The following is a 26,679-nucleotide window of genomic DNA, read 5'->3' as shown; positions in this document are numbered from 1 at the left end:
TCTCCTCTTGAACACCTCCAGGGATGGTGACTCCACCACCTCCCTGGGCAGCACATTCCAATGACTCTCTTGGTGAAGAACTTTCTCCTCACCTCCAGCCTAAACTTCCCCTGGTGCAGCTTGAGACTGTGTCCTCTTGTTCTGGTGCTGGTTGCTAGAGAGAAGAGACCAACCCCCACCTGGCTACAACCTCCCTTCAGGGAGTAGTAGAGAGCAATGAGATCTCCCCTGAGCCTCCTCTTCTCCAGGCTAAACAACCCCAGCTCCCTCAGCCTCTCCTCACAGGGCTGTGTTCAAGGCCTCTCCCCAGCCTCGTTGCCCTTCTCTGGACACCTTCAAGTGTCTCAGTGTCCTTCTTAAACTGAGGGGCCCAGAACTGGACACAGGACTCAAGGTGTGGCCTAAGTAATGCAGAGTACAGGGGCAGAATGACTTCCCTACTCCTGCTGGCCACACTATTCCTAATGCAGGCCAGGATGCCATTGGCCTTCTTGGCCACCTGGGCACTCTGCTGGCTCATTTAGGTGGCTGTCAATCAGCACCCCCAGGTCCCTCTCTGTTTGGCAGCTCTCAGCCACTCTGACCCCAGCCTGTAGCTCTGCATGGGATTGCCGTAGCCAAAGTGCAGCACTCGGCACTTGGACTTGTTGAATGCCATCCCATTGGACTCCACCCATCTGTCCAGTCAGTTGAGGTCCCTCTGCAGAGCCCTTCTGCCCTCTAACTGACTTGTTTTGGAACAAGTGTCCCTGGTTTCAGCTTCAGGGGCAGCCCTTGAATGGAGTTAACAAAGCACACATTCTCTGGGGTGTCACCAGGAGGTCACTGCCCCATTCCTTAGGCAGGAAAAATAAGGATCATGAAGCATGTGTAATTTAATCACTGTTGCTTAATTCAGAGGACAAACACCACCCCATGTTCTGAGGCTGTGAGTGACAAAGCAGCTCTCTTCAGATGACTTGTGGAAGCTCTAGGTGGAGTTAAGACACAAGACACATGTTTGGGTTTCCAGGGTTATCACAACCTAACACAAGTTCACAGCCTGTGAAAGTTGTTTAACTCCCTCATTCAGGGCATGGCTTCCCCCAGAAGGAAGGTGCCTAACAGGATAACACCTTACCCTCCTATGCCAGCAGTGGAGAAAAATACAACAAAGAGGAGAAGTCCCTTCAGAACTTGCAACAATTTTTATCCCCAAATCAATCTAGAAATACACTTTTGATACAGATCATCACACAGAGAATGTTAATTATTCACCAAACAGCAAAGATAACATGGTCCATTTCCCAAAGGCTCACAAAGCCATGAAGGAGACTTCTAAAGTGCAGAGGAGGAGAGGCCAAGCTGATTTTTTATTCATGGACTTCTGTGCTTATCTACATGGAAACCAGAATTATTTTCTGGTTAGCTTTCCAGCAGGTTTTCCAGCTTTTAAAATACCTGTTAATGAAATCAGAAGCCCTCACCAGAGAAAGCAGCAGCAGCAAGTATTGGACTGTGGCATCTCTGAGCATGTGTGCAGCAGAAAATCACCTCCTGACACTCTGCTGCCTTGAGACACAGCACGAAGAATAACAGATTTCATTTCACTGAGCCCTTACCACAACAATGAGCATTTGCTAACACTTTGCACAGCTCTTAATACAGCTCTTAAAAACTACTTCCCCTCCCGCCTTTGGCTCTAAGAACTCTACATAAAAGGGGGAAGGACTTGCAGCCCCGCAAAGCCAATCAGATCCTGGGCTGCAGCAGGAGAAGTGTGGCCAGCAGGGCAAGGGAGGTGATTCTCCCCCTCTGCTCAGCTCAGGGGAGACCCCACCTGGAGTACTGCCTCCAGTTCTGGAGCCCCTATTCCAAGAGGGATGTGGAGGTGCTGGAAGGTGTCCAGAGAAGGGCCAGGAGGATGAGCAGAGGGCTGGAGCACCTCTCCTGTGAGGACAGACTGAAGGAGTTGGGGCTGTTCAGTCTGGAGAAGAGAAGGCTCCCAGGTGACCTCATTGTGGCCTTCCAGGATCTGAAGGGGGCTACAGGAAGGCTGGGGAGGGACTTCTCAGGATCTCAGGGAGTGATAGGACTAGGGGGAATGGAATGAAGCTGGAGGTGGGGAGATTCAGGCTGGAGGTGAGGAGGAAGTTCTTCCCCATGAGAGTGGTGAAACCCTGGAATGGGTTGTCCAGGGAGGTGGTTGAGGCCCTGTCCCTGGAGGTGTTTAAGGCCAGGCTGGATGAGGCTCTGGCCAGGCTGATGTAGTGTGGGGTGTCCCTGCCCATGGCAGGGGGGTTGGAACTAGATGATCCTTGTGGTCCCTTCCAACCCTGACTGATACTATGATACTATGATAACTGGCCTCCTGAACTAGAGCACAGCCCTGTGAGGAGAGGCTGAGGGAGCTGGGGTTGCTTAGCCTGGAGAAGAGGAGGCTCAGGGGAGACCTCATTGCTCTCTACAACTACCTGGAGGGAGGTTGCAGCAAGGTGGGGGTTGGTCTCTTCTCTCTAGCAACCAGCACCAGAACAAGAGGACACAGTCTCAAGCTGCACCAGGGGAAGTTTGGGCTGGAAGTGAGGAGAAAGTTCTTCACTGAGAGAGTCATTCACCATTGGAATGTGCTGCCCAGGGAGGTGGTGGAGTCCCCATCCCTGAAGGTGTTCAAGAGGGGATTGGATGTGGCACTTGGTGCCATGGTTTAGTCATGAGGTCTGTGGTGACAGGTTGGACTTGGTAATCTTTGAGGTCTTTTCCAACCTTGGTGATTCTGTGACTGCTTAGAAGGGCTGGTGGTGACAGGACGAGGGGCAATGGTTTGAAACTGGATCAGGGAAGACTTAGGATGGACATCAGGAGGAAAGTGTTCACAATGAGGATAGTGAAATACTGGAACAGATTGTCCAGGGGTCTGGTGGAGGCCCCATCCAAGGTCAAACTTGATGGGACAACCTGATCTAGTTGGAGGTGCCCCTGCTGACTGCAGGCAGGGGGTAGACACAGATGACCTTTGAGGGTCCCTCACAACCCAATCCAACCTGTGAATCTACATTTGCAGCAGCTGAAAAAATGATGCAAATAAGAGATGTACTGGACACTGACTTTTTGTTTGTTTGTTTAAAAAACTCTTGAAATGCTTCAAAAAGAGCTGCTCACAGAAACAAGGTTGCTTCTAAAGCATGTAACAGATACAGGTAGTACTCACAACAGCTCAGTAAGGTAACACAGGCAAGCATCTGAATTTCCCAGAGATTTAAGCAACTTGATATGTACCATTGCAGTACACAGGACTGGCTCCTGCTGCACTTAGAAGATAAAGACCCAGTCCACAACCCCAGGCAGAGCCAGCTCCAGAAGTGGTGAGCAAGAGATTTGCAACAGTAATGAAAACTCTGTAATTAATTTTAAAGGATGAAGGATTTAATCTTGCATAATCTGAGTACTCGAACTATTCCCTTAGTTGAGCTTCCCAGAAGCCCAGCTGCAATGTGGGAAGAGGCCCCTGGTGAAATAAATCTTTCTGCTTGGTCACTGTGAAGTTTCTCTCATGCTTTGCACATTTCTTGGGATCAGAGAAACATGTTTGAGATTTGAGGAGAATAGAATAGAATAGAATAGAATAGAATAGAATAGAATAGAATAGAATAGAATAGAATAGAATAGAATAGAATAGAATAGAATAGAATAGAATAGAATAGAATAGAATAGAATAGAATAGAATAGAATAGAATAGAATAGAATAGAGACCAAACCAAGTTGGAAGAGACGTTCGAGATCATCATGTCCAACCCAACATCCAACACCACCTAATCAACTAAAGCATGCAACCAAGCACCCTATCAAGTCTCCTCCTGAACACCTCCAATGATGGTGACTCCACCACCTCCCTGGGCAGCACATTCCAATGGGCAATCACTCTCTCTGTATAGAACTTCTTCCTAACATCCAGCCTAAACCTCCCCTGGCACAGTTTGAGACTGTGTCCTCTTGTTCTGGTGCTGGGTGCCTGGGAGAAGAGACCAACCCCCTCCTGGCTACAACTTCCCTTCAGGGAGTTGTAGAGAGCAAGAAGGTCTCCCCTGAGCCTCCTCTTCTCCAGGCTAAGCAACCCCAGCTCCCTCAGTCTCTCCTCACAGGGCTGTGCTCCAAACCCCTCACCAACTATGTTGCCCTTCTCTGGACACGCTCCAGCAACTCAACCTCCTTCCCAAACTGAGGGGCCCAGAACTGGACACAGGACTCAAGGTGTGGCCTAACCAGTGCAGTGTACAGGGGCAGAATGACCTCCCTGCTCCTGCTGGCCTCACTCCTGCAAAAGGAGCACTATGGGAACAGCAGAACTAAGATCCAGTACAGGAGATCTTGGGTTTGGTTGGTTGGGTTGTTTCAGATTCACACAGAAAGAAGGAAGCTCACTGGTCTTCATTTCACAGAATCATCAAATGGTTTGGGCTGGAAAGGACCCTGAAGATCATCCAGTTCCAAAAGCCCTGCCATGGGCAGGGACACCTTCCACCAGCCCAGGTTGCTCAAGGCCTCATTCGACCTGGCCTTGAACACCTCCAGGGAGGGGACATCCACAGCCTCCCTGGGCAACCTGTTCCAGTGTCTCACCACCCTTAATGTAAAGGGAGTTCATCTACTCAAGACACAAGCACTGTTGCATGCTTATTTGGTATTTACCCTCTTTTCTCTTATTTTAGGGAGATCCAAGTACTTGAAGCTGTTTAAAGTCTTCCTGCACCATTCCTTCCCCATGGTAGCTATGCTGTGCCTGCACTTCCTACACCCCAGCCATAATGCCTTCCATTCTAAGCATTTTTAAGTCATTTCTAATTAAAGCTAGGCAGAAACTATCAAAAAATGCATTTGTTACAAGAGTGATTGCAAAATTCTCTTCTCACTTATATGTTCTTGGTATCACCCCCAATGAGAAGGAAAAGAAAACCATTTCTTAATGAAGAAGAGCAGTGCAAGAGAAACACCCAAAGCAGCAGTCAAGAGCTGGAGCACACAAGGTCACTTAAAATCTTGGAGCTGCAGGTTCAAACTGCCCAGTTCACATCATTAATTTCAAGGAGACCTGCAGTGTTTAAACTTCAACATCTCTGTCAGCTTTCAGTCCTTCCTCAGAAGCCATTCCTTTTGTGTGACCACATACTACTTGTTTTGACCCACTCGTGTCCTAAGCTTTGCAGAGTCCACCCCAGCCCTGCTTTGCTTCAAGAAATACTTAATTATTGCGGATTATCCGCCAAGAGTTGATCAGAAAAGGCTTTAGCCATCACAAATCCTATGAGAATGGCAAGGTTAGGGCTGGGCCAGCTGCTAAACAAGTGTCAGAGGCTCTTCATGAACCTCTTCCCAAAGGGAAGAGAAAGGGAATATGGGAGAGAGACTGATAGGGTGAGAAAGAAACTAAACCAGCTGGGATGGCCATGAGGACAATAAAATGGAAGAGATACAAACAGATACAAAACACTATCCAACCCAAGCCCTGATGGCAGTGATGTCACCACTAATACTGTGGCAGAAGTCCCAGACTGGACTAAGTGACAGATGGGAATCAGATTCAGGAGTTGTATCCTGTGACTAGATTCAGGATCCCATGGATAGAGATAGAAAGCAGAAGGGACAAAATCCTCCTGGGACACCAGCCATTGAATGAGAGGCTTGACCCTGGTGATCCCTCAGCTTTCTCCCAAAGATGATGTCCATGAGCTGCAATCCCTTCTTAGTTTAGAGCCACCTGTCCTGTCTGCTTCTCCCCACAGGTGCTACCTCTGCCTTATTGCACCCCATGGTGTGCTACACAAGATGTGGCAGTGCTCTTGGTCTAGAGCCCAGCCCCATCAGCTTCTCACTTCTAGAAGCAGTCCCTGGCTGTGCAAACCTGTCCTGAGCTTCAGGAAGTGCCTCACTGAACAGAGACTGAGCTGGGAAACCAAATCTCTGAGCAGAACTAGTTCAGACCAGGACAGACGTCATTAGGCTACAAATCTTTCTTCTGGACTTCATGACAAGAAGAACAGACATCACACCAGGTCCAAAACTTCCAGAGAGCAAAAGAGATCCCAATTTTCACATCATTATGGAAAACTGACTGGGGAAAAAAAAAAGAAGAAAATAATCTCTAGTGCTTCCCTTTGCCCCTGACTGATCTCTTATGGAAAAGCAGGCAAAAAGCTGTTCTTGGGCTATCCAGTACTTGTTGTCTCTTTGGCTGACAGTCAACCACCCAGCAAAAAGAAACTCATTAAGCTGACAGGAGACCTGAACCCACTCATGTCAGTGCATCTCAGCATCACTCCCATGAACCCAAATGCCATAAAAAAAATGAAGTTAAGCAGACTGAGGGAGTTGGGGCTGTTCAGTCTGGAGAAGAGAAGCCTCCGAGGTGACCTCATTGTGGCCTTCCAGTATCTGAAGGGGGCCTACAGGAAGGCTGGGGAAGGACTTCTCAGGATCTCAGGGAGTGATAGGACTAGGGGGAATGGAATGAAGCTGGAGGTGGGGAGATTCAGGCTAGATGTGAGGAGGAAGTTCTTCCCCATGAGAGTGGTGAAGCCCTGGAATGGGTTGTCCAGGGAGGTGGTTGGGGCCCCGTCCCTGGAGGTGTTTAAGCCCAGGCTGGATGAGGCTCTGGCCAGGCTGATCTAGTGTGGGGTGTCCCTGGCCATGGCAGGGGGGTTGGAACTAGATGATCCTTGTGGTCCCTTCCAACCCTGACTGATACTATGATACCACCCTTTGGGTTTGGAAGGACCTGTCAGTCCAAAGTCAGTCTCTGGCAGGACCTGAGCTAAAGGGTAAAACTTCAGTGCCTGCCAGGCCAAAATAGTTCTAAAAGCAGTAGCAAACATGAAGAACATGGAATGTGGAGCCCCCAAAAAGCATTTCTCTCACCATTACAGCCCTCAACCTAATTATGTTTGCAAGCCTGCTGTTTTGCATCCAAACCACACTGCTTGTTATGCGGCCCCAAATCCATAGTTTAACAGACAGACAGCCTAAGGTCAGTAATCAGTGATCCTTTCTTTCACTTAAAGCCCCAAAAAAGTCACCACCTCTGTTAGACTCACTCAGCTTTCTTAGCTACTTCAAGACATGAGTTGTGAAGGCTTCTTGGCTATGTTTGCACAAAATGTGTGCTTCCATTTTCCTGCCTCATGGTAATTCAATTATACTGCAGCATTTGAGATCACCTGCCACCACACAATACCTCTGGCTGGCATGCCAAGAGGACTCCTCAAGAAGCAAGGTGATAGTCTCTCTGATCACATTAAGGAAATTGTAATGAAATATAGGCAATGTAACTAAAAAATAGCAATACAATGGCATTACTTCCCCTGCCAACAGAAGGTAAATATTGGACACAGATACACCTTACCAGCAGGAGCAGGGAGGTCATTCTTCCCCTGTACACTGCACTGGTTAGGTCACACCTTGAGTCCTGTGTCCAGTTCTGGGCCCCTCAGTTTAGGAAGGAGGTTGACTTGCTGGAACGAGTCCAGAGAAGGGCAACAAAGCTGGGGAGAGGTTTGGAACACAGCCCTGTGAGGAGAGGCTGAGGGAGCTGGGGTTGCTTAGCCTGGAGAAGAGAAGACTCAGGGGTGACCTTATTGCTCTCTACAACTACCTGAAGGGAGGTTGTAGACAGGTGGATGTTGGTGTCTTCTCCCAGGCAGCCAGCACCAGAACAAGAGGACACAGGTGTGCCAGGGGAGGTTTAGGTTGGATGTTAGGAAGAAGCTCTTCTTAGAAAGAGAGAGTGATTGCCCATTGGAATGGGCTGCCTGGGGAGGTGGTGGAGTCACCATCGTTGGAGGTGTTCAGGAGGAGACTTGATGGGGTGATTGGTGCCATGGGTTAGTTGTTTAGGTGGGTTGGATTGGTTGATAGGTTGGATGCGATGACCTTGAAGGTCTCTTCCAACCTGGTCTATTCTATTCTATTCTATTACATGCAAGTTTGCCAACACCACCAAGCTGTGTGGTGTGGTTGACATTCTGGAGGGAAAGGAACCATCCAGAAGGACCTGGACAGGCCAATGACAGCCTCATAAAGTTCAACAAAGCTAAGCACAAGGTCTTGGATCTGGATTGGAGCAATCCCAAGCAAGGCTGGGTGGAGAACAGAGAGAGAGCAGTGCAGAGGAGGACAGCTTGGGGGTGCAGGGCATAAGCCAGCACCATGTCCTGGGCTGATCCCCAGCAGTGTGGGCAGCAGGTGGAGGGACAGGATTCTGCCCCTCTGCTCCACTCTGCTGAGACCCCATTTGCAGTGATGTGCCCAGCTCCAGAGTCCTAAAAACAAGGACATGGAACTGTCACAGCAGGTCTAGAGAGGGGCCACAAAGATGATCAGGCTGGAGAAGACTCAGGGGAGACCTTAGAGCAGCCTTCCAGCATTTGAAGGAGAGCTGAAGAGGGACTTTGCACGAAGGCACAGAGTGACAGGATGAGGGATAATGGCTTCAAACTGGAAGAAGCTAGATTTAGATTAGACACTAGGAAGAAATTCTTCCCCAGGAAGGTGCTGAGGCACTGGAACAGGTTGCCTAGGGAAGTTGTGAAGGCTTCAAACCTGGAGGTGCTCAAGGTCAGTTTGGATGAGGTTTTGAGCAATGTGGTCTAGTGGAAGTTGTCCCTGCCCATGGCAGAGGTGTTGGAAGCAGATGATCTTTCAGGTTGCTCATAAACCCCACTGTTCTATGATTCTGGTTTGCAGTTCTGAGGCTGAATTTGTAACTAAATATATCATTCATAATAAATACTGCATTAGTACAAGGCAAGCCAAAAAGCATCTGTAAGGCTGTAGAAAACGGTCTAGAAATGCACCGAAGTTATTTAGAAGATGAAGGAAGCAAGCTGGGAAATGATAAAATTCCTATCAGGTTTCCCACTGGTTCTAACACCAAGAGCATGAGCAGCAGGCAGTCCTGCTCAGGACTCATGTCTCAACTGCTCTTTAGCACCCAGGAGCACCTGCACAGTTTCATTACCCTGCCTTGCACTGACTCAACACTCCCTGGGCTCAGGCCTGAATGCAAGGGTTTGGATTTGAGTAGAAACCAGTTAGTTCAAGGAGCAGAGCAAAATTTGTTCAGAGTGAAAGAGCAGAGCATCCAGGGCCCCAGTGTGCTGCTTTGCTTGGCTCCGAATCCTCCTCAGGCACAGGAGGAAAATCCAGTCGTAAGACAGCAACAGTTGTCCTCTTTGATGCTTTTTTGGTTTACAAACTCTTCCTGTGCTTGCTACATATCAGCTCTGACCCAGAAACAATATTTAGCACATCATAAAATCCAAAACATGTCATCAGCTGAACGAGACAGGCTTGAATTACATGGAGAACACCACAGGTAGCCCAACCAAGCACAAGCACCAGCTCTGCATTCTGCCCAGGCCTCTGAGCAGTGCTCTCAACCAACAGGAGCATTTGTTTGAAGCTATTTCTTCCTCTTTTGTCTCTACACAGCCTCATGCTTTTTCATTCATGGACTTCCTGACAATTTATGTTTCTTAGAAGCATTTCTGTGTAGCATCTAAGCCCTGGAAATGTAGATGACAGGGATAATAGATATGGTTAAAATTAGACTAAGCAGCTGCAATTCTGCATTTGCATTTCTGACTTGATTATAGTAGGCACTCAAGACTGTTTGGATGAAAACTAGAAATGAGTTCATGTGCTGCAATAGAAATACACAAACCTCTAGCACTTTGACCCCAATCATAATAAAACATGGGGGGGAAAAAAGCCCCACAACTGCCATTTTTTACCCAACTGGTAACAAGTGTTAGTTGTTTCTTTGTAATTCTCTACCTTAAAGCTTCACCTGTGGACTTTAAAGGCAAGAATTCAATGAAGCAACATCCCCATATTTAACAAAGGGAAGAATTTTTCTCCTCCTTCCTGACCTAATCAGTTAATGAGGATGAACAACAGTCTAATCTTACTCAACAGCAGGAAAAACTAAGTGACAACTGTTTGAAGCCAAGCTTGGCTACATGCAAGCTCTGCTGGTACTAAAAGCCAGAGATTTTTTTTGGATCATCATCTGTAAAAAAGCAGGGGAAAAAAGGATACCTAAACCATGCATTCTTCCTCTTTTTGTATGTTTCTCACTTGCCTTTTTAGTTCAAAGTTGGGCTTGGGAGGTGGGCCCAAGTCAACCTCAGGAATTTCAACAAGGCCAAGGTCCTGCACCTGGATCAGGGCAATCCCAGGCACAAATGCAGGCTGGGTGGAGAATAGCATAGCGTAGAATAGCATAGCATAGCAAAGCACAGCATAGACCAGGTTGGAAGAGACCTTCAAGATCATCATGTCCAACCTATCAACCAATCCAACCCACCTAATCAACAGAACCATGGCACCAAGCACCCCATCAAGTCTCCTCCTGAACACCTCCAGGGATGGGGACTCCACCACCTCCCCGGGCAGCCCATTCCAATAGGCAATCGCTCTCTCTGTGTAGGACTTCTTCGTAACATCCAACCTAAACCTCCCCTGGTGCAGCCTGAGACTGTGTCCCCTTGTTCTGGTGCTGGCTGCCTGGGAGAAGAGACCAAGCTCTGCCTGTCTACAACCTCCCTTCAGAGAGTAGTAGAGAGCAAGAAAGTCTCCCCTGAGCCTCCTCTTCTCCAAGCTAAGCAACCACAGCTCCCTCAGCCTCTCCTCATAAACAGGAGAAGTACAGAGGAGAAGGACTTGGGGCTGCTGGGTGATGAAAAGCTCAACATGAGCCAGCACCGAGCACTCCTAGCCCAGCCCCAACCATGTCCTGGGCTGATCCCCAGCAGCGTGGGCAGAAGGACTGGGTCAAGCTTGAGGTGAGAAGAAAGTTCTTCCCAGAAAGAGTAATTGGCCACTGGAATGTGCTGCCCAGGGAGGTAGTGGAGTCACCATCCCTGGAGGTGTTCAAAAAAGGATTGGATGTGGCACTTGGAGCCATGGTTTGGTTGTCAGGAGGTGTTAGGGAATAGGTTGGACTTGATCTCTGAGGGCTTTTCCAACCTGGTTAATTCTGTGTGATTCTGTGAAACTGTTCCTAATATCCAGCCTAAACATCCCCTGGCACAATTTTTAGGCCATTTCCTCATATTCTGTCACCTGATAATATGGAGAAGAGACCAACCCCCACCTGGCTCCAACCTACTTTCAGGGAGTTGTAGAGAGCAAGGTCATCTTCCCTCAGCCTTGGCTTCTCCAGCCCTAGGCAGCCCCAGTTCCCTCAGCTGCTCCTAATAAGACCTGTTCTCTAGACCTTTCAGCAGCTTCATTGCCACTCTCTGGGGGCTGGACTAGATAACCTTTCAAGGCTCCTTCCAACCCAAGCCATTCTGTGGAGAAAGCAGCTCTTCCCAGACAGAGTTGTTAGCCATTGGACTGTGCTGCCCAGGGAGGTGGTGGAGTCACCATCCCTGGAGGGGTTAAAGAGGGGACTGGATGTGGCACTTGGTGCCATGGTTTAGTCATGAGGTCTTGGGTGACAGGTTGGACTTGATGATCTTTGAGGTCACTTCCAACCTTATTGATTCTATGATTCTAATCCTACACTCATTCAGTTAAAACTATTTCTTTACAGAAATCTCCAGACTGACTCACAAGTTACAGAACAACTTTACAGTGGAAATCTTACTACAGCAAGGAGTAAACAACAAAATGTTGTGGTTTGGTTTCTTCCTGAGGCAAGAAGAAGAAAAAATCTCTCTCACCAGATACACATGTCTGTCTCTGACTATTTAAATGAGTTAAAACTGCACATATATTCCTGATGCCTGTTTTCAAGAGCTTTTATTTGTGTTTGCTAACGTGGTTCCCCTGGAAAGGCAACAACTATCGCTGCTGACACCATGAAACTAAGGGCAACAAGGCTGGGGAGAGGCCTTGAGCACAGCCCTGTGAGGAGAGGCTGAGGGAGCTGGGGTTGTTTAGCCTGGAGAAAAGGAGGCTCAGGGGTGACCTCATTGCCCTCTACAACTACCTGAAGGGAGGTTGTAGCCAGGAAGGGGTTGGTCTCTTCTCCCAGGCAACCAGCACCAGAACAAGAGGACACAGTCTCAAGCTGTGCCAGGGGAAGTTTAGGCTTGAGGTGAGGAGAAAGTTCTTCACTGAGAGAGTCATTCGTCATTGGAATGTGCTGCCCAGGGAGGTGGTGGAGTCATCGACCCTGGAGGCGTTCAAGAGGAGATTGGACGTGGCACTTGGTGCCATGGTCTAGTCATGGGTCTGTGGTGACAGGTTGGACTCGATGATCCTCGAGGTCTCTTCCAACCTTGGCTATACTGTGATACAACAGAGAGAAAGTCAGTGCTGACTGCAATTTCATAGTAGTATTTTCCTCCACAACCTCAGTTGAAAGTTAAATCTCTTAGAAAGAGATCTCTCAGAGTTTCTTTTGATGTTTAAAACGATTTAGGGAACTGCTGAAAGCAGTTTGCTCTGCACAGGCTGGACACACTCTCTGCATTTCAAATGCAAGGAATAAAACATTTCCAAGGGAGCCATTTACAGGTAAAACCCAACTGCTTAACTGATTGAGCTGCCTCTGCTGTGCTGGATGGGCTTCAGTGGAGCATTGCCAAGAAGAGAGATTCAGGGGACTAAAGAGGAGTGGCTTTGGCTAGTAAATAAAAGAGTATTAAAAAACATTAAGGCTGATTAGTTGGAGAAAAGTGCAAATTGATTAATCCATTTCACAAAGCTTTAAGTAATTTAAAAGCTTAAGCCCCATTTGCAGAAGTCACCTGGGCAACTGGGAGCCTGCCCCAAACCACTTCCAGGCTCTGCCTGTAAAAGTGGCTTCAGAATTTAGCATCCACTTACATTCAAATTGATTTCTGTTCCTAGACTCCTATCCACTCCGAGCACAATCTAACACACACTCGTTTTTAAAGCACACAGCTTCAAATGAAGGGGCAAGTACAGAGGAGAAACAAATGTCACATCATAATTACTGTAACACCAGCAAAAACAACAGATTGGAGTAGCTGTGAAAAACAGCTTTGAAATGCTCTGACTGGAGAGATCCCTCTGCAGAACTGCAAAACCCCACTGCTCTCTTACCTCTCAAATGTAAGCTCTGTCAGATGGTCCTACTGTTACAGGATTCACTTTCTTACTACAAGAAGGACATTGAGGTCCAGAGAAGAGCAACAATGCTGGTGAAGGGTCTGAAGAGGAGAAGCTGAAGAAACTAGGATTGTTTAGCCTGGAGAAAAGGAAGCTGAAAGGAGATCTTCCAGCTCTCTACAACTCCCTGCAAGGAGATTGGAGCCAGCTGGGATTGGTTTCTTCCCCCTAGTAACAAGTGGTAGGAGGAGAGGAAAGGGCCTCAAGTTGCACCAGGGCAGGTGTCCTGGTTTAAGACAGCCCTTCTCTAACAAGCAAGCCCCACACACAGAGGTTGGGTGGGGATAAGGAGAGTTTAATGAAATGATAGAATGGACTAATAAGGGGCAAACCACCTAACAAGCCAAGCCAGTATCACAGTATAACTAAGGTTGGAAGAGACCTCGAGGATCATCGAGTCCAACCTATCAACACAGACCCCATGACTAGACCATGGCACCAAGTGCCACGTCCAATCTCCTCTTGAACGCCTCCAGGGATGGGGACTCCACCACCTCCCTGGGCAGCCCAATCCAATTACGAACAACTCGCTCAGTGAAGAACTTCCTCCTCACCTCGAGTCTAAACCTCCCCTGGCACAGCTTGAGACTGTGTCCTCTTGTTCTGGTGCTGGGTGCTAGAGAGAAGAGACCAACCCCTTCCTGGCTACAACCACCTTTCAGGTAGTTGTAGAGGGCATTGAGGTCACCCCTGAGCCTCCTCTTCTCCAGGCTAAGCAACCCCAGCTCCCTCAGCCTCTCCTCACAGGGCTGTGCTCAAGGCCTCTCCCCAGCCCTGTTGCCCTTCTCTGGACACATTCAAGTGTTTCAATGTCCCTCTTAAACTGAGGGGCCCAGAACTGGACACAGGACTCAAGGTGAGCCAGCACAGACAACCAGCTAATAAGGACAGCATCCAAGCCAGCAGCCAGCAAAGCAGAAGAGACCAACACCCCAAACCAGGAACCAGAAGAAAGCCCACTGGAACTGAACTCCAAGCCCAACCACCTTTTGCTCCAGCCAGCACTTTGGTTATAAAGCCAGAATGATGTCAGCATTTTACTGAATCATAGAATAGTAGGGGTTGGAAGGGAGCTCTGGAGAACTCCCACCCCATCCAAGGCAGAATTACCTAGGGCAGGTCACACAGGAACATATCCAGATGAGTCTTGAAAGTCTCCAGAGAAGGAGACTCCACAACTTCTCTGGGCAGGAGACCAGGAATGCATCTAGGTGAGCCTGTTCCAGGGCTCCATTACCCTCACAGTAAAGAAGTTTTGCCTCATGTTCAGGTGAAACTTGCTGGGTTCCAGTTTGTATCATTGCCACTCATCCTATCACCATGGAAAAGTGCCTGGCTCCTTCTTGACAGCCAGCCTTCAGATGTTTGTAACCATCAGTAAGATCTCCTTTCAGTCTTCTCTTCTCCAAACTAAACAGCCCCAGGTCTCTCAGCCTTTTCTCATCAAACAGATGTTCCAGCCCCTTAATCATCCTCACAGACACTCCCCAGTATATCACAGTATAACTTAGGTTGGAAAGGACCTCGAGGATCATCGAGTCCAACCTATCATGACTAGACCATGGCACCAAGTGCCACGTCCAATCTCCTCTTGAACGCCTCCAGGGAAGGTGACTCCACCACCTCCCTGGGCAGCACATTCCAATGACAAATGACTCGCTCGGTGAAGAACTTCCTCCTCACCTCGAGTCTAAACCTCCCCTGGCACAGCTTGAGACTGTGTCCCCTTGTTCTGGTGCTGGTTGCCTGGGAGAAGACCCTAGTCTTCTTGAAGTGGGGAACCCAGAGCTGGATACAATACTCCAGATGTGGTTTCAACAGGGCAGACTAGAGGGGGTGGAGAGCCTCCCTGGACCTGCTCACCAGCACATTCAACAGGCTGTCACAAGTGGTCCCTCTTAGCCAAAACAAGACAGCAGGTTCAGGATGAACATTAGAAGAAATGTCTTGACTGAAAGGGTTCTCAACCACTGGAAGAGGGTGCCCAGGGTGGTGGTTGAATCCCCATCCCTAGAGGTGTTTCAAAGAGACAGATACGTGGTGCTGAGGAACCAGCCTTGGCAGAGATACAGAATGGTTGGACTCTATGATTTTTAAGGTCATTTCCAAATGAAATGATTCTGTGATTCAGCTTCGCTTAACTAAATAATTCTCCTTACTTCAAGAAGCCTGAGAACTTGGGCAGTCTCTGCAGCAAGGATGAAACTCCATCTCTGCTGTCCTCAGTACTGGAATACTAATGCAAGGGGCGATGTGACTGAAAAGCACAGCCAGCCAGAAGATATTCCCAAGGAATAAAAAACAACCTTGCTGCCACAAAGTGCTGATTCAGCACAGCTACAGTGCTTCAAAGAGAGGTGTGTTTTCTCAACACATCCAATGAAAAACTACTGATGAAGCTCTGTTCCTGCTTCCCATAAAGTCAAAATGCTTTGTCTGAAGGCTCTAGAGAGACCTAAGAGCAGCATTCCAGTACCTGAAGGGGATCTACCAGAAGGCTGCAGAGGGATTGTTTCTAAAAGCCTGCAGTGATAGGAGAGATGTTGGTCAGTTAGAGGGTAGAACAGCTCTGCAGAGGGACCTCGACCATCTGGGCAGAGTCCAACAGGATGGCATTCAACAAATCCAAGTGCCATGCAGAGCTACAGGCTGGGGTCAGAGTGGCTGGAGAGCTGCCAAACAGAGAGCGACCTGGGGGTGCTGATTGACAGCCACCTAAACATGAGCCAGCAGTGTGCCCAGGTGGCCAAGAAGGCCAAGGGCATCCTGGCCTGCATTAGGAATAGTGTGGCCAGCAGGAGCAGGGAAGTCATTGTGTCCCTGTACTCTGCATTGGTTAGGCCACACCTTGAGTCCTATGTCCAGTTCTGGGCCCCTCAGTTTAAGAAGGACACTGAGAGACTTGAACCTGTCCAGAGAAGGGCAACAAGGCTGGGGAGAGGCCTTGAGCACAGCCCTGTGAGGAGAGGCTGAGGGAGCTGGGGTTGCTTAGCCTGGAGAAGAGAAGGTTCAGGGGTGACCTCATTGCTCTCTACAACTACCTGAAGGGAGGTTGTAGCCAGGAAGGGGTTGGTCTCTTCTCTCTAGCACCCAGCACCAGAACAAGAGGACACAGTCTCAAGCGGCACCAGGGGAGGTTTAGGCTGGAGGTGAGGAGAAAGTTCTTCATGGAGAGAATTGTTAGCCATTGGAATGTGCTGCCCAGGGAGGTGGTGGAGTCACCATCCCTGGAGGTGTTCAAGAGGGGACTGGATGTGGCTCTTGGTGCCATGGTTTAGTCATGAGGTCTGTGGTGACAGGTTGGACTCGATCTTTGAGGTCTCGTCCAACTTTGGTGATACTGTGGTACTGTGACAAGAGCCAGTGGTTTGAAATTGGAAGATACTTACTTTGGATGTAAGGAACAAATTCTTTACTATGGGGGTGGTGGAACACTGGAACAAATTGCCCAGTTGAGGTTCCATCCCTGGAGATACTCAAGGTCAGGCTCGACAGGGCTCTGGCCAAGCTGATCTAGTGGAGGATGTCCCTGTTCACTGCAAGGGGTTGGACTAGATGACCCTTGGAGGTCCCTTCCAACCCAAACCTTTCTGTGATTCTGTTCTGAAATCTGAATCAAAATATGTGAATGGGGGCTTGTTTGGGGGGTGGGGGGTGGTTCTGATATTTCTACCTGGGGAAAGAATTTTCCTTTGCTAGAAATTTTAAACCTCACCCCCATGTTCCAGCCCACACTAAAACTCTACCCCCAAAGAGGAGGATTTTCCATAACAAGAAAATCCTGATTTTCAGCCCGCTGTAATTGTAAGTGATGCTCACAGTGAGCTCATTTCCTAGAGTATCTGATGTCCCACCTCAAATAATGCACCCAGTTTTGGTGTCCCCAGTCATAAGAAGGACACAGAGCTCTTGAATGAGTCCACGGGAGGGCCACAAAGATGATCCAAGGGCTGGAGCACCTCTGCTGTGGGGATAGACTGAGGGAGCTGGGGTTGTTCAGCCTGGGAAAGCGAGGACTCCAGGGGGACCTTAGAGCTGCATTTCAATACCTGAAGGGATCCTACAGGAAGGCTGGAGAGGGACTTTTCATAAGGGTATCCAGCAATAGGACAAAGGGGTATGGTTTGAAGCTGAGGGAGAGTAGGGTTAGACTGGAGTTTAGGAAGATATCTTTCAGTAGAAGGGTGGTAAGACACTGGAACAGGTTGCCTGGGGAAGTTGTGGACACCCCCTCCCTGGGGGTGCTCAGGGACAGGCTGGATGAGACATTGGGCAGATGAGTCTAGTTGAGAGGTGTCCCTCTCCATGATTGCAGTAGATGATCTCTAAGGCCCCTTCCAACCCAAGCAATTCTTTGATTCTCTGCTTTGTTATGTAAATATGACCGCAACCTCTCTCCCTGTTTGAAAACTTTCAAGAATGCCTTCTTGTATACAACCACTGTCTGGAACCAGATCGCTTAGCACTCAATGGCTCACACACGATGTTGAGGAGAGCATTTAGAAAACTGAGCTGTAAAGCTTTTATCCAGAAACCTGAGATAAAATTCATTTACATCCCCCAAGTGCTGAGCCTGCCCAACTGGAGACTCAGTACAACAGCGTTATCAGCTTTTGAGACATATTTAGAAGTGCCCTGAATTCCCCCAAGAGAATAAGAAGTTGGACTACAGAAATAACTTGGTCATTTACCACTTCTTTTCACTGGCCAGAGCCTGGTTTCTATTCTTTGTTATCATGTCTTCAAGTTACTCCTTCCCAAAGTCTTAAACACTTTTGTCTCTTCTACGCTAAAATATTAACACAATTATCTTCCAGCAGTGTTCACGCTACACTTAGCAGCAGTTTGATCACAGCCAGGTTCATGGTGTTGTTGATACAGCTGGAGCGGGCCTTACCCATCAATAATGGAGCTGCACAGAAGAATTAGAGGCACAGCCACTTCTGCTCCCCGGTGGAAACTGCGCCTTGGGAAAAGTTCTTGCTGGACAACTGAGGCGCTGCATTGTTTAGCTAAGCTCTCAGGAAGGTTTATCCTAACAGAGATTTTATTTATGGAAGATAAACACATTCATTCCAGTGAAAAAGCAGCTCTTAGCTAGCCTCTAAAATGCAACTCTGGTTTTGTCACTTTCATCTCCCCCCTCCAGCTGTGTTCTTTTTAACTTCCTCTTCTTGAAGCTCACCTCCAATTAGTTGTAGGGGAATAATTTCCACAGACCTGAGCCCCAAAATCTCCAACCAAATTACCACCTGAGGGGATTGGATGTGGCACTTGGTGCCATGGTTTAGTAGTCATGAGGTGTTGGGTGACAGGTTGGACTTGATGATCTCTGAGGTCTTTTCCAACCTTATTGATTCTATGATTAGTGTGCCACTGTAATTACTATGAGGTCAATGCTGTTCTTTACTTCTGCAAGCCTGCCCCTCGTATTTCCACCTACATACTATGTGATTTACTCCTCTATCCTTCCACTTCATACTTCACAGTATCACAGTATAACTAAGGTTGGAAGGGACCTCGAGGATCATCGAGTCCAACCTATCAACACAGACCCCATGACTAGACCATGGCACCAAGTGCCACATCCAATCTCCTCTTGAACGCCTCCAGGGATGGTGACTCCACCACCTCCCTGGGCAGCACATTCCAATGGCTAATGACTCGCTTGGTGAAGAACTTCCTCCTCACCTCCAGCCTAAACCTCCCCTGGCGCAGCTTGAGACTGTGCCCTCTTGTTCTGGTGATGGTTGCCTGGGAGAAGAGACCAACCCCTTCCTGGCTACAACTACCTTTCAGGTAGTTGTAGAGGGCAATGAGGTCACCCCTGAGCCTCCTCTTCTCCAGGCTAAACAATCCCAGCTCCCTCAGTCTCTCCTCACAGGGCTGTGTTCAAGGCCTCTCCCCAGCCTCGTTGCCCTTCTCTGGACACGTTCAAGTCTCTCAATGTCCTTCTTAAACTGAGGAGCCCTGAACTGGACACAGGACTCAAGGTGCAGCCTAACCAAAGCAGAGTACAGGGGCACAATGACCTCCCTGATCCTGCTGGCCACACTATTCCTAATGCAGGCCAGGATGCCATTGGCCTTCTTAGCCTCCTGGGCACGCTGCTGGCTCATATTCAGGCGGCTGTCAATCAGCACCCCCAGGTCCCTCTCTGTTTGGGAGCTCTCAGCCACTCCGACCCCAGCCTGTAGCTCTGCATGGGATTGCCGTAGCCAAAGTGCAGCACTCGGCACTTGGACTTGTTGAATGACATCCCATTGGACCCTGCCCATCTGTCCAGTCGGTCGAGGTCCCTCTGCAGAGCCTTTCTACCCTCTAACTGACTAACACCTGACTAACATCATTTGGTATTATATCTTAAACCCAAGTATGTCCCATGTCTAGGATCAAAGCATGGAGAAAATGAATAAAGAGCTGAGCTTTCCTTAGCTTAAGTCTTGAAATATGCTATATTAAAAGCAAAAAGCCCACTCTGTTCTGAAATGTAATAAACAGCCTGGGTGAGGCATTGTACACAGAAGAAAAAAAAACAATAAAATCAACTCTCCTACTGGTGTGTTCAGACACCATGTAATACCTAGAAGGCATTGTCATAACTACTACAATTTGGCAACAAAACAGATTATATTAAATGCTGCCATTAGCGGTAAGAAGCCACATGTAACAAGAAGGAAAGTATCAAGGGAGGATAAATGCCATAGTTTTTGGAACAGTCAGGGTAAAAAATTGATAGGTGATGATTAAGATATCTCTTCAAGGGGAAAAAAAAAGTGTAACAAAGGAGAAGGATCTGTAAGAGCAGGACGAGGGAGATGATTCTGTCTCTCTGCTCTGCTCTCATAAAACCCCACCTGCAGTACTGCATCCAGTTCTGGTGCCCCAAGCACAAGAAGGACCTGGAATTGCTAGAGCGGGTCCAAAAGAGGGCCATAAAGAGGATCAGGGAGCTGGAGAACCTCCTCTATGTGGACAGCCTGAGAGGGGTGGGGCTGTTCAGCTTGGTAAGAAGATGGTTCCAGGATGACCTTACAGCAGCCTTCCAGTACCTGCAGAGGGCTACAGGAGAGCTGGGGAAGGACTTTCTACAAGTGCTCAGAGTGACAGGACAAGGAGCAATGGCTTTGAGCTGGAAGAAGGCAGATTGAGACTGGAGATTAGGAAGAAATTCTTTCTAGTGAGGGTGGTGAGACACTGGAACAGGTTGTCCAGGGAGGTTGTGGATGCACTATCCCTGAAGGTGTTCAGGGCCAGGCTGGATGAGTCCTTGATCAACCTGGGCTGGTGAGAAGCGTGCCTGGCAGGGGGGTTGGTAGTAAATGATCTTTAAGGTCCCTTCCAACCCAAACCATTCTATGATTCCAAGAAGATAATAAATCTCAGCCCTCACCCAGGGGTGGTGCTGCACAGGGACTCTGAGCTACACAAAGTGCAGAAGGGCACTGAGTAACTCCTGAGAAGGAGGAACTACTTCTGCAGTCCATTACAAGTGCAACGTCAAAACAATATCCCTTTGTAACAAACACATTTTTGCTCAGCAGGACCAAAGTTGGCCAGTGAGGAGGGTTCCCACAGAGGTGTCCAAGGAGATGAGATTTTTAATCTCACTGACATGAATTTTTAGCAATTCTGAAAACAGGGTGGGGGCAATGTCAGAAGCCTGAATGAACCCTGCAGCTCCAGCTGTGGTCTGAAAGAGCTGGCGAGAGAGTGCTCAGAGCTATAGGTAGAACAATGGCAGCCAGGAGCAAAACAAGCCCTGAGGAGAAATTATCTGAGACCCAGCTGACACATCAGAGTTATATAACAAATAATGTGAAATAAAATTAAGGACAAGTGACCTTCTTAAACGAATCTGGGTCTATTCTTTGATTCAACTGACACTTCCAACCGGTCCGAATATCTCTGTGTGTGTGTGTGTGTGTATAAGCTTCTATGGCACTTGGTGTGGCCTTCCATAGCAGGCTGAAGACAAACCAGCACCAGTTAAACAGGTGAAGAGCTAGTTAAGTGACATCTAAAACACACAAAAAAGCAGCTTTCAAAAAGAGCACATCACTGCCTAACTCAGATCATCATGGAGTTCCCCAAAGGTGGAGCCTCTGTCTGTGACAAAACATCATCTCAGTTAGGTTTCAGCCTGCACAATCAAGTGTGATGAAATGGGCCCAAGTTATGAACTGATGAAATGCTTCATAAATGAGAAACATCAGGTACAAAATGTCATCAGGAGTGTTTGGTAGATTAAATTTCTGCTAGAGGGGAAAAAAAAGCACCACAACATTGCTACAAAAAGCCACCTCTAAGCTATAAAGTCACAAGCCAGAAACATAGAACTATGGAATTGTTTTGATTGGGAAAGACCTTTGAGGTCATCGAGTCCAACCATTCTCTAACTCTACCAAGGCTGGTGCTAAGCCACATTCCTCAGCACCACATCTACACACCTTTCTTGAACACCTCCAGGGATGAGGATTCGACCCCCTCCCGGGGGAGCCTACTCCAGTGGTAGAGAACCCTTTCAGTCAAGAAGATTTGTCTAATCTCCAGCCTAAACTCATCCTACTATTTGGTCCTTGAGAAAAAAGACCAACCCTCACCAGGCTCCAGCCTCCCTTCAGGGAGTTGTAGAGAGCAATGAGGTCTCCCCTCAGCCTCCTTGTCTCCTGACTAACCAATCCTAGCTGCCTCAGCTGCTCCTCACCAGAACTGCTCTCCAGACCCTTCATCAGCTTTGTTGCCCTTCTCTATACTTGCCCCTTTCCCTGAAGCTGTGTATTCAAAACACAAGTGTGTGTTAGACTGTGCTTGACGTAGGTAAGAATACTGGAACAGAAAACAATTTGAATGTTAAGCGGAAGTTAAATACAAGAAAGAAGTTTCTTCTCATACCCAACCTGAACTTCCTCTGGTGCAATTTGAGGCCATTATCTCTTTTCCTATTGCTTGTTACTAGGGAGAAGACACCAACATCCACCTGTCTCCAACCTCCTTCCAGGGAGGCGCAAAGAGCCAGAAGGTCTCCCCTCTGCCTCCTTTTCTCCAGGCTGAACAACCTCAGTCCCCTCACACACTAGTCAACAGAATGAGGAACTCTTGTGGAAAGAAAGAGTCCTGCAAAGGGTGAGCACACCCAGGGAAAAGGAGATGAAAATAGAGTGCTGCAGACCAAGGTTGAGTACGTAAATGAAGAGTATAATGGGATGAGTAGCAGTGGAGAGGTGAGACAACCTCCCAACACACTCCTGAGACAAGGCACTGGTGTGCTGCATCCGGCTCTCATTTGCACAAAAAAATGCTGGGGAAAGTGGATTGGATGAAAAAAGCACAGAAATGGAGTTGTGAGCAAAGTGCAAGCAGCAACCAACTTAAAGAATTTTAGTCCACTTGGGTTGTTTTGGCAGGGGGGGTTTCAGCTAGAAAAGGGAGGGATTACTAGGTTACAGCAAAGAAAAACCTCATACTTGGAGTTCTTCAGCACATCAGTAATCAGGGACTGGAAGTTGAAGCCAAATAACTTAATAAACAGCAGATTCTCCACCCCTTACTGTCTTCTGATCAAAACTCCCTGTTTGCCTGGAAAATCTGTTTCAGCCAACTGCAAGTTGCTGCGCTCAAGAAATCACTGGAAGAAATCCAACAGACTCTAATAGTCGAGGGGTCAGAGCAGAAGATCTAATTGCCTCCTTCGGCTTTAGAGCCTGAGTCTGTGAATACTCTTGGTTTTCAGTGGTTCAAAGGCATTGCAGTCATACCATACACACTCCACATTAATATTGAAAGAGCTTTCAGAAATCTGCATAAATTAGGGTTGTATTTCCGTGTAAGGGCTGGAGTGACACTGGAGCTTTCCCCGGTGAGGCTTTTGTCCTCGGCAGAGCCCATTAATGGAATTACAGCCCTGCCGTACACAGATGAGGTGATGTTTCTGTAAACAAGGATTTACACAATTAAGTGCAAAAGTTCATCCCTGGGGGCTGTGCTTTTTCTCCCCTAGAAAGAATTCTGTTTGACCTGCGGTACAAAACGCCTGCCACAATACCTGGTATCAATCATGGACACTCTCGGTGAAAAGGAGAGCCAGCAGCATTGTAAGAGCCACAAAGCCAGTGGGATCTGTTGTTCCCATCAGCCACATCATTTAAGACCACCCCTATTTATGCTACTTATCTACCTTGTATTCCAAAACACGCAGCATCCTTTGCCACCCGGACGAGTCAGCAGGATCAACACTTCACAGGGAATCCGTGCCAAGGTAACGTGTACCATACACATGCTGAGGACATTCGGATTGTCAGAGTTTTGCTACAGCATCAGCTGCTGTGGGTATCTATAGCTTTCAGAAAGAAGAAGGGCTTTGAAACTTCTAACACAGCAAAAGGAAAGCTTACAAAGGCTGAAATGGTCTGGAGCCTGCTAACGCTCAAATAAATGTTCTGCCACCACGCAACTGGCAAAGACAGAACTGCAACCACCAACTGCTGGAGCATCACCTTAACAAGAGGCATAGCACCAGCAAAGACATGAGGGAGAGCATTCCCTCCTCCAATCCGCAGGGGAGCAGGTGCCTGCTACCTACTCCTCTCACTACACCCCACCATAAAGCCGTGGAAGTTCCTTCCCTGAGCCCTTGGCGCACTGACGCTCCCCTGGGCGCACACATCCATCCACAACGCCAACTCCCAACCGGGCAAGGCACAAGGGAAGTCTGGCAGCAGCGACACTGCCACCACCATGTCTAAGCAAAACTTCTTCCACTCCAGAAGCCACACAACAAGACACTTTGGCCGTTGCCTTTCAGCCAGCATCATCCAGGCAGCTCTTCACCATCCCCAGCGCGCTCCAGGCAGACAAAGGCACGTTTTAAACTTTCACTCTTCGCCACCCCAGCAAATCCTTTGACGGGAGCTGGCACATTTCACCTTGGATTCTGGATGGGATACAAAGTGGGTGGTTCGAAAGGTCTCAGACCCTGGAAGAGGCCTAAAGGGAAGGGATGGAGGAAGCCGGCTCCTGCCGCCCCCTCCCCAGCGCAGCTACTGGAGCCCCTTCCCCTCCAGCTCCCAGCTGAGACAATCGGAGCAGCAGCAGGAGCAGCGCCTGCTCATCACAGGCACTCGGGAAGGATAAAAGGGAGGCAGGAATCTCCGATGCCCGAAGAAAGGAGAACAATATATATAAAATTAAAAAATAAAATACAAGAAAGGACTTAAAATAATAGGGAGCTAGGTTTCACCTCGTTGTGATGGTCGGTAAATAGCTCCATAAGTGAAACAACACACCTCTGACCCTTCCTTTTCTGCCTTAAATATAATCCCCCTCTTCCCGTAACACACACACCACAAAATGACCATTAATTCAAATCCATTCTTTGAAGGAAGGGGGATTATCTCTGTCTGTGACCGACTCTGCCTCTGTCTCTCTCCCTCTTCCACTGGGTGAGAATTCAAATTGCATTGAAAAGGAAAGAGAAAAAAAAAAGGAGGAAAAGGGGGAAAAAAAATAAAAGAGGGCACGGCTGTTATTTCTGGTGGGTGTGAGATGTGGGCACGGGGAGCAGGAGTCGGGGGATGGGGAGGAGTGGAGAAAGGTGGCTAAGGAGAGAAGAAAGGGAAGGAGGACCAGGAAACGCAAGGAAGGATGAGAGGAAGGCGAGATAAGGAGGAAGGAGGATGAGGAAAGGATGAAAGGAAGGAGCTCGGGGAGATGGAGAGGGGGTGGGGAAGGATGAAAGGGAGGAAGGGATGAGGGGAAGAAAGGAGGATGCTTTGCCCTGGCCTCACCTCAGCTCGGTGGGTGGGGGTGGGAGAATCTCTCGCTGCCGCCGCCGCCTCCTCCTCCTCCCCAGCAGCGCCGGTTCCTGACGGGCTTGGTGTGCGGTGCGGCTCGGTTCGGCTCCTCGCAAAGCGCCCGGCCCCCGCCTCCCGCTCGGCTGCCACTGCCGGCCCGAGCCCCGCTCGCTCGGCTCTGACCGACCCGGGAGCTGCCGCCGCCGCCGGCCTCGCCGCGGCAGCCACTAGGGGTGGAGGCAGCGCGCCTGCGCCCCCGCCGCCGGGAGCTGCCCGCCGAGGGGGTTGCCGGCGCGGGGGGAGGCCTTGCTGCCGCTGTCGGTCCCGGCTTAGCGGGTCCCCAGGCCGGCTGCGGGCCGCCTCAGTGCGCAGTTGCTGTGAGTATGGAAACGGCGTTACCAGGCGGACGGGTGAAGGAGGAAGGGTGGAGGGAGGGAAGGAGGGAGAGCGAGAGGGGGCGGCGCGGCGGAGGAGGCAAGAGGCTGGGGGTGTGAGGGGAGGGGAGCGGAGCGGAGCTGGGCTTGCGGGAGGCGCCCGAGGGGCCAGCGGCGAGGAGGCGGCGGCCGTGGCTGCTGCTGCTGCTGACCGGGCCGGGAGAGGGGGTGGAGAGGCAGCCGCGGCAGGTGGGCAGCCAGGGTGAGGGCATCCCCGGGCTGTGTCAGTGGGGCTGGGCCTGCGAAGCGGCACCGGGAGGGACGGCGCGGCCCGGCCCGGCCCCGCGGCGGGGCCAGGTGCGGTTCGGTGACCGCGGCGCGTCCGTCCTGTGCAGGGGGTACCGCGGCGCAGGCTGCCTGGCCCCGGGGCTTCGGCAGCGCAGGCCGGCCGCCGAGAGCCAGCGCTGGAGGTTGTGGCAGGAGGGGCCGGCCAGCAAAGGGCTGGGGCGGGGGGGGTGTCTGTGGCGTACTTCGCCTGATGAGCTCCTGCAGGGCTTCAGGCACTGCGCGGGGTGGGGACAGACTTGCTCTGAGTGTGCCATCGGGGCCGGCCGCGAGAACTTCGGCTCTCCTGTGTGTGCTCTTCAGCTGCGGAAACTTTGCAGGCGGCTTTCTCGCTCCCTGGGTGTCGTACAGCCCTGCGTGCTTAGCTCCAGCTGTCGGATTTGCTCTGCAAAGCCCTGCGCTTCGCCCTGCTCCGTTGCTTGCATTGCTTACGCTGCAGCACCTTCTCCTGCTGCTTGTGTGGGGTAGCATGCGCCGCCCCCATCCTGCCCCAGCAGCGCCGAGCCTGCAGCCCTGCGAGCCCCAGTAGCAGAGGATCCCTGTGGAGCAGGTGTCGTTGAAGAGGCTTTTCCAGTTGGAGGCAATGTGAATCCCACTGACGTGCTTCCCATCGCATCCTTGGCATTTTTGGCATCCGTCTGCTTCCTCAGCTTCTACCTAAACTCCCAGGCAACGAGGAGGAAGGGAGATGAATCCTTCCACACTGTCACCTTTCCCTGCCTGTTTTAGGCTTCCTAAAGCAATTTCCCTGGATCAGGGAATAATGTTATCAGTACAAATAGCTACCAGGCCAAATATCTTATCAGTAAAAGCGGTAGTTGCCAGTCTTCTCTTTTTCTCTTCTTCCCCTCTTCTTCTCTGCTTTTCTCTTCCCATCCCTAGCCTGAGAAAGATACAGTCAGAATCTATTTTTTTTTTACAAGGACTAAATGAGGAAGGGAACTGAACTGGCACCATAACAGCCTTTATCAAGGCACTGCAACAGAGTCAAGGCAGAGTTCTGAAACAGGAAAAAAAATAGACAAAACTGCATTTAAATGTAATCAGAT

The 26,679-nt window shown here is 49.4% G+C and overlaps 1 protein-coding gene across 1 annotated transcript in view; it reads right to left on the bottom strand.

Annotated features, from left to right (window-relative positions):
- Positions 1-25,121, bottom strand: part of LOC137446732 (catenin alpha-2) — a 727,090-nt gene extending 701,969 nt beyond the window's left edge. Inside the window, exon 1 of the mRNA XM_068149689.1 lies at positions 24,906-25,121. The gene's annotated coding sequence lies outside the window, so the exon portion shown is untranslated. The remainder of the gene's footprint in view (positions 1-24,905) is intronic.
- Between the last annotated feature and the right edge of the window lie 1,558 nt (positions 25,122-26,679).

This window comes from Melanerpes formicivorus, unplaced genomic scaffold, assembly GCF_026170545.1.
Source record: "Melanerpes formicivorus ecotype bairdi unplaced genomic scaffold, bMelFor1.0.p_v2 SCAF_18, whole genome shotgun sequence".
Lineage (NCBI taxonomy): Eukaryota > Metazoa > Chordata > Aves > Piciformes > Picidae > Melanerpes > Melanerpes formicivorus.
This window is presented reverse-complemented; position numbering and strand designations above follow the sequence as displayed.